This window comes from Pongo pygmaeus, chromosome 3 (genome assembly GCF_028885625.2).
Source record: "Pongo pygmaeus isolate AG05252 chromosome 3, NHGRI_mPonPyg2-v2.0_pri, whole genome shotgun sequence".
NCBI lineage: Eukaryota > Metazoa > Chordata > Mammalia > Primates > Hominidae > Pongo > Pongo pygmaeus.
The window spans coordinates 37,157,894-37,169,385 of record NC_072376.2 but is presented as its reverse complement, the minus strand read 5'-3'; positions in this window follow the sequence as shown (position 1 = coordinate 37,169,385).

Here is an 11,492-nt window from a genome sequence, read left to right as displayed (position 1 = left end):
GTGGGAGCAAGGACAAAAACGTAAAATCTATGTCTTGCTTATCAAAACTGCCAATAAAAAAGAGTGTTCTACCTTTCAAAAATTATTCTTATTTTGTAAAGACTTTTTTTCTTAATTTTTGGAAAAGGCGTGATTTTCATATTCCTACTCAGATGCCAGTGTTTTGGATTTTTTTTTTCAGAGGGAATTTATTTAAAAAGAATGTGCCTCCCCACTGCCCCACCAAATTCCCTTTCAAACAATAAGGATCCAAAGAGACACCTCAAAATCTCTTTAAAATTATTCTTTCTCTTTCTCTAAACAGGCAGGCGAGGTAATGGAAAAGAAGAAATTTGGTAAGTAAATTACAGTTTTGTGATTGCCCCTGCTACTGTCACTGCACGTCCATGAGTGTCAGCCGCGCTACTGTGACTGCGTGTCTTTAAGTGCCAGCTGGGGAGACACTAGTCTCTTACACGCTATGGCAGCATTCACTCAACCTACACCACTGAGGAGGAAAACTGCACTGAAGACACAAGGAAAACAAGTCAATCCAGTCTAGAGAACAACATTCAGGGAAACAGAGTACCAACACCTTCTTAGAAGATGGAAAGAAAAAATTAAAAATTAAAAATTCCCTCCATCTCCTTGTTTGGAAATGGTTCTTGACTGACCCAGACAGAGAGTTCTGGGTAATAAACCATTTTGAGAATCCTAGTGTTTGGTTTCTATTCTCCCTCTCTTCAGTCCAGGGAGACCAACAGACAAAAGCCCCCCTCCCTGTTCACTCTCTCTCCCCTCTACACCTGAAACACAAAGTCCATCTTAGGGCATTTTTAACCTACAGCAGGGATCTGCAAACATTTTCTGTAAAAGCTGAGATAGTGTTATAAAAGTTTTGGGCTTCCAGAGATCTGTGCCATAGCCACCATGTAAGTGACTAGGTGTGTTTGTGTTCAATGGAACTTCATTTGTGGATACTGAAATTTAAATTTCATATCATTTTCACATGTAACAAAACATTCTTCTCTTCCTTTTTTTTTTTTTTTACACCCATTTAAAATGTAAAAGTTACTCTTAGCTGTGGGCCATACCAAAACAGGCAGTGGGCTGGGTTTGTCCTGTGGGAGTCATGCTTTGCCCATCTCTGTCTTAAAGGGACTGTTGCGTATGTGTGCTGCCAGGCTCATGCATAACAGTTCGCAGCAGTGTTACCTGTAACAGCAACAGAACAAAAAGTCTACCATGGAAGCATAGGTAATGAGTAACAATTTGTGATATAGTCATAGGATGGAACACTGCGCAGTGCCAAAAATGCGTGTACCAGTATCAGTGTGATACGTGTATCAGTATGTTTGGATCTGAATCACTTAATATTGATCAAAAAAGGAAGTCACAGAAGAATTCATACAGCCTGATACAGTTATAGTAAGGTTAAAGAAGGCAAAATTAAACAATACATAGCTAATAAAACTACAAAGAGGCCGGGCGAGGCCTGTAATCTCAGCACTTTGGGAAGCCTGTAATCCCTGCACCTGTAATCCCCGCTCTTTGGGAGGCTCAGGCGGGCAGATTGCTTGAGGTCAGGAGTTTGAGACTAGCCTGGCCAACATGGCGAAACCCTGTTTCTACTAAAAATACAAAAATTAGCCAGGCGAGGTGGCTCACACCTGTAATCCCAGCTACTCTGGAGGCTAAAGCACAAGAATTGCTTGAACCCAGGAGGCAGAGGCTGCAGTGAGCTATCATGCCACTGAATTCCAGGTATCTCCAAACAAACAAACAAACAAACAAACAAAACCCAAAACTATGAAGAAAGGCAAGGGAATTGTAAAGACAAAATTCAGAAAAGTGATTCCCTTAAGGATGAGAGACGAAGGTACACTGGGAGAAGCATATGGGAACCTCCAAGTTACTGGAATTTTTCTATTTCCTAAATTTAATCCTGGGCATACAGGAGTCCTTTTTCTTCTCATGCTTTAAGCTGTATTATTTATATGAATAATATACGCTTATATATGTATATTTGACTAAAAATTTAACTTAATTTGAAACAGCGTTGCTACTGAAAATGAAGTTGATATTGTGCTTTTATCCCACAGGTTTGTTTACATATTAGGGGTTTAGCAAATAGATTTTGGTGTTAAAGGAAAGGGTGCCCTCTTCAGGCAATATGTCTCATGTTGCTAAAGATTTTGACTAGAAAATGTGGACTTAAAAAAATACTAGGAACTCATAGAATCACACCACGAAGAGGAATTTTGTTTGGTGTTCTGTGTCTATTCTTACCCAGTACAAAGTATTTTATTTTTAGAAAACTCCAGGTAAGGATTTTTAAATTTCCATTTCATAATGTGACTTAGTTTAGTTTTTTTTTTTAATCTCTATTTCCTTTTTATCTTAATTTCTATTTCTTTTCAATATATGAAACACCTTAGGCTCCTTTCTTGGAAGACTTAAGGTACAACTACAGAAATGCTTCTCATGGGATACCTCTTTTGGCCTGTATTAACAGCAGTGATGGGAAAGCATTGCAGAATTCAATTTCTTTTCAAAATGGAAAAAATCTACTAAGATCTAAGATTTTATGGGGACTACCATGTTTAGCCTGAATATTTAACACATGCTTCCATTTAATGTGTATATTACACAATATTCTATGAAAATAATGTAAGCAAAAATTACAATTTAGTCAATAATTGCTAAAAAAGAAAAGCTGAAGTTATAGCATTAGTAGTTTGGAATTAATAAATATATATTTTTTGACCAGGCATTACAATCTACTTAAATAAAACGTATTCCTTGTTAACTAAGTGGGCACTTGTTTATTATTACTATTATTTTTTAACCTTAAGTCAAACATATTTATTCACCCATATCATCTTATAGTACCATTGTATTTCAAATAATCTGTTAAATTGGTTTTTTTGTATTACATGTTAGTTTAAAATAATTGTAAAATAGTTTAATCTATTATTTTCATTTTTTTATGACCATTTTAAACTTAATTCACATGAAGGATTTTATTGGCCCTAAAATTATGCTTTGGAAACATATTTTTAATAAAATCAAAATGTGTTCTACTTCTTTTTGAAATTTGTACTCTTCCTATTTTTATTACATACGGAAGAATGAAAAGTGGACAGTGGAAATTAGAATCCTAGGATATTAAAACTGAAAGAGACTTTAGAGATCATCTTGTCTGTTGCCCTTTTTTGACAGCTGAGTTAACCGAGTTCTAAAGTGGTCACTTGATTTGTCCCAGGTCACACAATTTTAGTAATCGGGATGACTCTTTTAACCAGTTTCAAATGAACTTAGTAGATGGTTGGTTTTTGTTTTAATGGAGTAGGTTCTTCAGTGGGAGCTTGGTTGGCATGCCTTGCTTTTTATCAACAGGTAGCTGGGAGGCAGTGTGGTGCAGTGGAAAAATGCTTCCTTCCGAGTCAGGGAAACAGAGCTGGGACCCGGTTCCTGCCACTTGGTGGCAGCTCTTGGGCAAATTACTAGGGACAGGAATGGGAATAATAATACATACCCTAACGAGTCAGCATGGGGCTTCAAAGAGATGCACAGTGCTTGGCCTACAGTACATCTTCGGTTACTAGTAGCTGCCATTAGTATTAGCTGTATATTTTTATTAGTAGTGCTATATTTTGTTATTAGCTGTGTATTTCTATACATTATTAGTATATATTAGCAGCATTTTTTTTGTTTATTTTTCATCTGAAATCCATGTCCCTAATTTCTAGTTACTTGCCTTAATTCTCCATTATTTTCCCACATCTCTTGCAGAGTGACTTGTACTGTATTTAATTCCTTGGTGCCTCAGTTTCCTCATTTGTAATAGAAGAGAGGAGTTGAACAAAATAATTTTTAAATCCCTTTAGGCCTAAGTTTCCATGTGCTGACCAGTGGGATTTTTGAAGCCAAAAATCCCTGCTTCTCAAAGGAAAGCTTTCAGGTCTATATTAGTTGCCTCCAATGATTAATTCCTTTGACTGCACAGTGAAAAATATCGGATCGAAAAATCATTGTCAGGAGTTTTAAAAAGTGCTAGTAGTAGGGGTGGGGGATAAATCACTGTTTGATAAATATTGTCAAGCAAACAGATAACAGCATGGAGAAAAATTAAATTGGATCTATATTTCATATGGTATTTCGAAGTGAATTTCAGATAAGTCAAAGAGTTAAATATTTCATGGCAACCTGTTAATGAAAAAAAATCTTTTGAGAACATCATACCAAATGTAATTCAGCTGTGGAGGAGAAATAAGTATTTTAAGCTTTTTTCTTTTCTTTTTTTTTTTTTTTCAGACGGGGTCTCACTCTGGTGCCCAGACTGGAGTGCCATGGCACTATTATGGATCACTGCAGCCTCGATCTCCCAGACTCAAGTGATCCTCCCACCTCAGCTTCCCGAGTAGCTGGGACTACAGGTGGGCACCACCATACTCAGCTAATTTTTGTATTTTTTGTAGAGAGAGGTCTTGCTATGTTGCCCAGGCTTGTCTCAAATGCCTAGGCTCAAGCCATCCTCCTGCTTTGGCCTTCCACAGTGCTGGGATTATATGTGTGAGCCACTGTGCCCAGCCTATTTGAAGTTTTAAGAAGTACAGGCTATGACCAGAGATGCAATGCATATGATCAAATATGTCAAGTCAAACTAAAATTTCCATACACACACTGTATTAAAATAAATATTGAAAGAAATAAACAAGGTAGAGGAAATAAATTAGATAACATCTGATAAAAACCTCATTATTCAAACATAACGAGCACATTAATGTAAGAATTACAAGTAGAATACATTTAGTAGATGATTACAGGTGATCCAAAACAACAGATAGTATATTATCTCATAGAAAAAGAGTCTATGAGCCAATAGAAAAAAAGGTATATAAAATAAGGAGGCAAAATTAATAGCAATAATAATGTCCAGTGTAGCCAGGGCTACACCATCACCATCGGAAAAGAAAATATGCCTTTCCACTTTAGAAGGGTTACGTCTTTCTGGAGAATAAATTCGCATTATGCAGCTGGCTCTCTAAAAATTCTTTATGCCCTTTAACCCAATAATTCTATTTTGGAAATATATCCTGAAGGAATTAACTAAAAAGAAATGACACCAGTTATAGCTGCTCCATTTATAGGACAAAATAAAAAAAAAAGAAAGCGAGAGTTTATTCCAACAAAAAGATGAAACGTGTGTCATACATTCATGCCCCCACACACATACAGTACACACATATTAACATACTCTCTAAGCAGAAAAAGTGTATGTGGTCTATGTAAATACTTGGTAGTTTTTTAGGGAAAATAATTTAAGGTGAAAAAGAGAAGCACAAGATACTAGTTACATAATGAGAGTAGCTGAACGATTTCATACAGTGATTGTTTATTCAGTTGAGTTTATATCTCATGGTCTCTAGTTTGCCTGTGAATCAGAGACAAGCTATTTGTTGTTACGTTGTTTGCTGCAAATTCTTGGGAATGAGGAGGGCAAGAGATGATGGAAGTGAGGCTTGAGAAGAATGTCTAAGAATTGAAGTGGCTCTTTGGCGGAATGGGATGAGGAGCTAAGGATTCCTGGAAGGATTGTGCCTGAGGTTATAGAGCCTGAACTTCTCAGTTGGTTCCAATCTGAAGAATGTGATTTTTTTTTCCCCAGCAATGATCCAAAGTCAGGATGTGGGACAAAGAAGGGGACAGAGTCAATAAACAAAGGCTGAAGTTTGCAGATAGGTGAAAGAACGACAAAGGAGGGAGTGAGTTGAAGTATTGGTAGATGTGTCAGGCATTGGTTGAAGTAATAGAAATGACCCATTAATGTAAGCAGATAATGAATAGCTCATAGATCAAAGGGAACTTTGAAGAATGAGACTTAAAAAACAGGTAGGAACCAAGAGAGATCAGACAGCCATGACTGGCATGAGCAGCCAGAACACCCTGCTGGAATGACTGTTGGAGCTGCCCAGGGGCCCCACTGGATCTGCCTTGTCTGGATGCTGGTGCTGTGAATACTTTCTAAACTCTCCAGTTGTTTCTGGTGGTCAAGAGTTGAGACCTCAGGTGGGAGCATCTAATTGGCTAAGCCTTGGTCATGTGTTCAATCTCTTCTTCCAGGAAGAAGAAAGTATCTGTCCCCTTCAGCTCCCATACTGGTGGTGAATCTCCACCTCCCAGCAGAATCTCATTACAGAAATTCTCCATAATTAGAAAAGATATAATGAGGTGTGTCTGTTTCATCATGTCTGGGAATCCAGTTTCTCTGGGGTTTCCTTGGCCAAGAGGGGGTACATTCAGTTGGTTGGGGTACTTAGAATTTTGTTTTTAATTTACAAGCCAAAATGAGGCTCTAAAGGAAGACTTGAGGCAATGAGGAAGAGAGTCCCTCTTTCTCTCTCTCCCTCCGTCTTTGGTAGCTGGGTCTCCTTTGTAGCTTCAACCCCTGCCTAATAGCCCGTCCCTCCTTCTGGGCATCTCCCACTAGAAAAGCCCCAGCTTTGGGACTCTGATGACACCACCTCATCCTACTGACCTTCACGTCCTGGGGATGGTGCTGGCCTCCTGTATCTCTAATCTCTGGGTAGTCTTGCAATTCCCTATTTGGCTTCTCAGTCCTTGTATAAATTCCTTTTATTAAATTGTCATTGTTTGAAAGACCTGGAGTGTTATCTGTTCTGACTGGATCCTGACTGACATGATATTGACAGCAAAAACTAAATATTGTGGAACTCACTTGATCCTCATCTCATTCCCAGGTCATCAGGTTGAGACGGAACCTCCTGTCACCTGAGAACAATTGGGGACTTATCATTGGAAGCAGTGTGTGTCTTGCTGTCTATCAAATCCTTTCTCTTTCCTTTTAGACACTAAGCTAGACTTGATTACCCAATCATACAATGGATTCCTGTCTAACGGAATAAGGGTACAATTTATGTCTGGAATTTCCACCCCTGAATCATAAAAATCTTCTTTCTCTCTCTCTTCTTTCTGCTGGCTGGACTTTAGCACTCAGGACAACACTGGAGGTACACGTTGAAGAGGTCAGAGACTCTATCTACCTGGGTCTTGAACTGTTGAGCTAGAGAGGACTCTTTCCACATGAACCAACTGGACTTGATATGAGTGAGAGATAAATGTTATGGTAAATCGCTGAGATTTGGGGGTTTAACTGTTAATGCATCCTATGTTACCTTAGCTAACACATGATACGAGAATTTTTTTTTATTAGGGAGCATAGCGGTTAATAATGGAGGTAGATGGGATTACAATCCCAGCTCTGCCACTTACTAGCTTTATGACTTTGAGGGAGTCACTAAATTCTCTCTAAGCCTCAGTTTCTTCTGCTATAAAATGGGAATAATAGTATTATTCTGTGGTGGTGTTGTAAGAAATTAGTAGACACACTTCTATACATAATATCTATATGCATAATTCCATACATAATTATTATATTAATACTATATGTAATTAGTTGAGAACTCAATAACTGTTAGACATTTTTGTTACTACTCAACCAGGAGGTAGATTAAGTCTACTTTCACTGTATGCTATTTTAAGTAGGTAGTGTCTCATAACTGTAAGGTGCGTCAGTGTAAGTTAAGCAAAGTACTATTTTTAGATAAATGGAACATCATTATATAGTCAATCACATGGTCATTGAACTTTCTTCCTGAGGTTGTCATCAGATTTTTCCACTGCCATTGCTGGAAAATAACATGATTGATTTCATGTTCTTAGAGAAACTTCAGCATGCAATTGAAAGGGTGAATAGGGACAGGACTTTATAGACCACAGCCTCACCTGACCCCCCTCCCCAGTTAGGACTGATTACTCCTTTCTTGCCCTCATTGTACACTTGCCACTATAGGATATTTGCTTATTGCTCAGCTAACCTTGTTATGTCATCCTACAGGAAATAAATGAAAGAAAGCTTAATGGAGGGGCCATGTAGAGGTCAAGGAGAACCAAGAGTGATAAAGCACTTCCAGGCTACACTGTGGAGGGCCACTGTCAGCCCTGGGCCTGGAAAAGCCAGGAATGGAAGGGCTGCTTGTAGCTCTGGAAGCAGGCTGCTTCTCAGCAGTTGAGGCTTTAGGGAAGTGCAGCCACTGTCAAGCCTTAGCAGGGCATGAAGGAAGCCAGGGCAATGCTTCACTTTCCTCTTCTGCTGCCCTTCCTGTCCTGCTACCCTTCCTCTCCTCCTGTGCTGAGCCCAACTCTGAAGCTGGAAGGCAAGGGAACCCTGTTGATACTTTCCAGAAAAGTCAGTTTCCAGGGGCCACTGGGCAAGGTGGCGAAGGGCAGAGAATGGATCTAGAGGGGCAAAGAACATCCCACACCCAGCCCCTAAGGAACTGTGAGATTCTTACAAACAGAGTTCCTTTCTTAATGCTTTTGTATCTTCAACATGCAGCAAAGAACACATAATGGATGTTAGTTGAATAAATGAATGAATGAGCAAATATATGGGGAGAACAAAAATGGTTGCACTTAAATTTTTTCAAAAATGTATAATGTCCACATATCCTTCATTTGCCCTGGAGACAGTGAAACTTTCTACTGGAAATGAGAGCTCTCATGGACTCCAGGTAATCAGTGCTTTATGAGCCCATTGCATCCCAGGCCTCATCCATCCTTCATCACGCATTAGCAGTTGCTCTTCTCGGCTGGGGTCATTCCTTGCCGGGAGCTACCGTGTCTTCCAGTGTAGATCAGCCTTTCCAGGCTATAGTGTTGTTTCTGAAGCTCTTCAAAAAGTCAAAGGGCCTCCACTGATGCCCGCTTGCCTGCTGCCCCTTATCCTAGATGTCCTTGACCTTTTCCTTGATAGCTGTTGAATTGCACTAAAACTTGCATTTCCACATTCAGGCTGATATTCCTTGTTTCTTCACTGCAGGTCCAGCACTATCAATTACTCAAGTTTTGTCAGCCAATGGATGAAAACTGTTTGCTAATAATGGCAAAAAAAGAGGGCACATAGAAATGCAATAGCTATTTCAGAACATCAGAACTCAGGGCAGGGCAGTAGCTCTCACTGGTCACACTGGGAGTAAACTATGGAGTCTCTGACACTTCCCTCCTTACAAAGGGTACTGTTCCGTATGATGTGTTCTTCTCCTTTTTGGCTTAGTAAAACATTTTGGAGATCAATAATATATAATAAATAGATACCATCCCAGAGCTGTAGAAATAGGATACACATTTACTGGCAAGAGGAAAACTTTTTTGGAAAGTTCTAAAAACTCAGAGCAAATGCATAGTAGACATAGTTTTATTATGAAACTTCACTTTGTAAAAGACATAACGTTTCACATATTTTAAATTAATTTATTTGGAGACAAGTCTTTTGTCCTAGGATCAAGTATGCATCTAAGAGGAAAATAGACGGTAGGTATATGGAAAGTGTGTTTTCTGTGGCTTTTCTGGTTGGCTTAGTTGCTCTACTTGCTCTGAAGACTATTAGGAGGAAAATGATAACTAAGAAAACAGAAAATTTGTTCAAAAGGGTGTGGAGGAAAAAGGAAGGAAAGAAACTTTTTATCTGAAGAATGAGAGCCCCTTTAAATTATCAGGCCCCAAAAGGCACTGAATGAAACAGCAATCACATCACTACCCCTTGAACTAAATAACTATCTCTTGAAGCCACTTGCCATGTAGACTCTAGACTAACCGATGCCAAGTAGCCATAAAATGCCATATGCCGGACACTATAACACTATATCCTGCAGTCCCACAGTGCATGGCCAATCACTATGTAATGTTATTCTCTGAAAACCAATGAGAATTCCTGTCAAAGAACTTTACATCAGACCACTCCTTGTTCCCTTTGCGTTTAGAAACCTGCTTATAACAAAAGCTAACAGAGCACTCCCCAATGCAACTGGGAAGAGTGTCTCAGCAGCTGTCTTCCCTTTGGCTCAAGTAAACTCTTTAAATTATATTTTGTGTCTCAGCCTCTTCCTTTTAGGTCAACAAGGACATCAACGAATACCTCCAGGTGTGTGCAGCTTTAGCATTCACATAAATAAGATTTTTTAAAGCCTTAATTTTTAGCAACCATCACTAATCATTAAGCCCATTCACATTTTCTAAATTGAGTGTGTTACTGAAGGTCACAGATCAAGTTTCTGTTTGGTCATGACTTAATCATGTGAAATGTGTCCCAAGCTTACTTATAATTTTTATTGTAGGAAAGATTTTGTCATGGAAATGAAATGCTTTTCCTTCAATTCATAATGACCAAATCAGGACTCTGAGGACATAAAGTCTTATGCTCATGTCATCTCAAATATATAAACTTATTATCTACATTTTACTCATGAATTCACTATTCATTGGATGCCTTTTTGTTTGAGTCCTATACCTGGTGCTTCAGGATGTCATGAAAAGTGAGACATTGTCCTTGCCCAAAAGGAGCTTCTGTATTTGGAGAGAAAATACATGTTTAATAGCTGTATGAACCAAAATGTGAGCGCCATCACTGACATGTATTTGACTAAGTACCATTTGCATGGAAGAGAGCAGATACACAGAATTCTGAAGAGAGAGAGCTGATTGAAGACAAATTCAATAAAAACTTCCTTTTTAGAAGCAACAGAGCTCCAAAAAAGGAAGCATAGATGAGACTGGTAGAATTGGAAATAACAAGGATCAGTGGAGGAAATGATGAGTATAGGTACCCAGAGAACATGATTTCTCTGTGAAGCATGGAAGTGGTAAGCATGTAAGCCTGGAGGAAAGAGGTTAATTGCAGCAACACAATGATGGCCATCTAACTGTTATGGTCCCAACAATCATGTGCATGGATTAACATGTCTGTAGTCTTTCCTAGGTGAAATGCTAAGATTGGGATAGAGAAAAAAAACAAAACTGGATAAATCATTTTACTTTAGAAAGGATGTTAAAGGATTATTTTGCTTTCAGACTAAAATAATGTGATATAAAAGAAGGTAGGTAAGAGAATATTGACAGATTATATCAAACATCTAGTTACTGTCATTGGGTTATAAAAATATGTTACTTTACAATTAAAGTAATTACAGGCACTGTTGAAGCCACCTTTGCAAAATTATGGTAGTAAGAGAAATCTGACATAGCTAACTCTAATCTTGCTTCTAGCTTCATAGGTTGGCTGTCTTTGCTCCTGGGTGTGGGCCAAGCTAACTTAGAGAGAAATTTAGTTTATAGTTTAAATGATAATAGCCTTTCTCCAAAACTAAGCTGTTGTTGTAAAACTAATGAAAGACCACCAAGTTAGGAGGCTAAGAGGGGTTTGAATTAGAAATAATTATAAGGCATTATTCCGGAGGTCATAAGATTTGAAACTTCCCCAATTACTCTTGCAAATACAAATAACATCACTATCATAGAAGCTAAGATTGCCTTTTGGAGATGTCCAGATGGCTCCACCTGGACCTGCCAACCAGTCCCGTCTCACCCCACCCCCACTCCAGGAACTGACTCAGCACAATAAGACAACTTCAATTCCCTATGATTTCATCTCC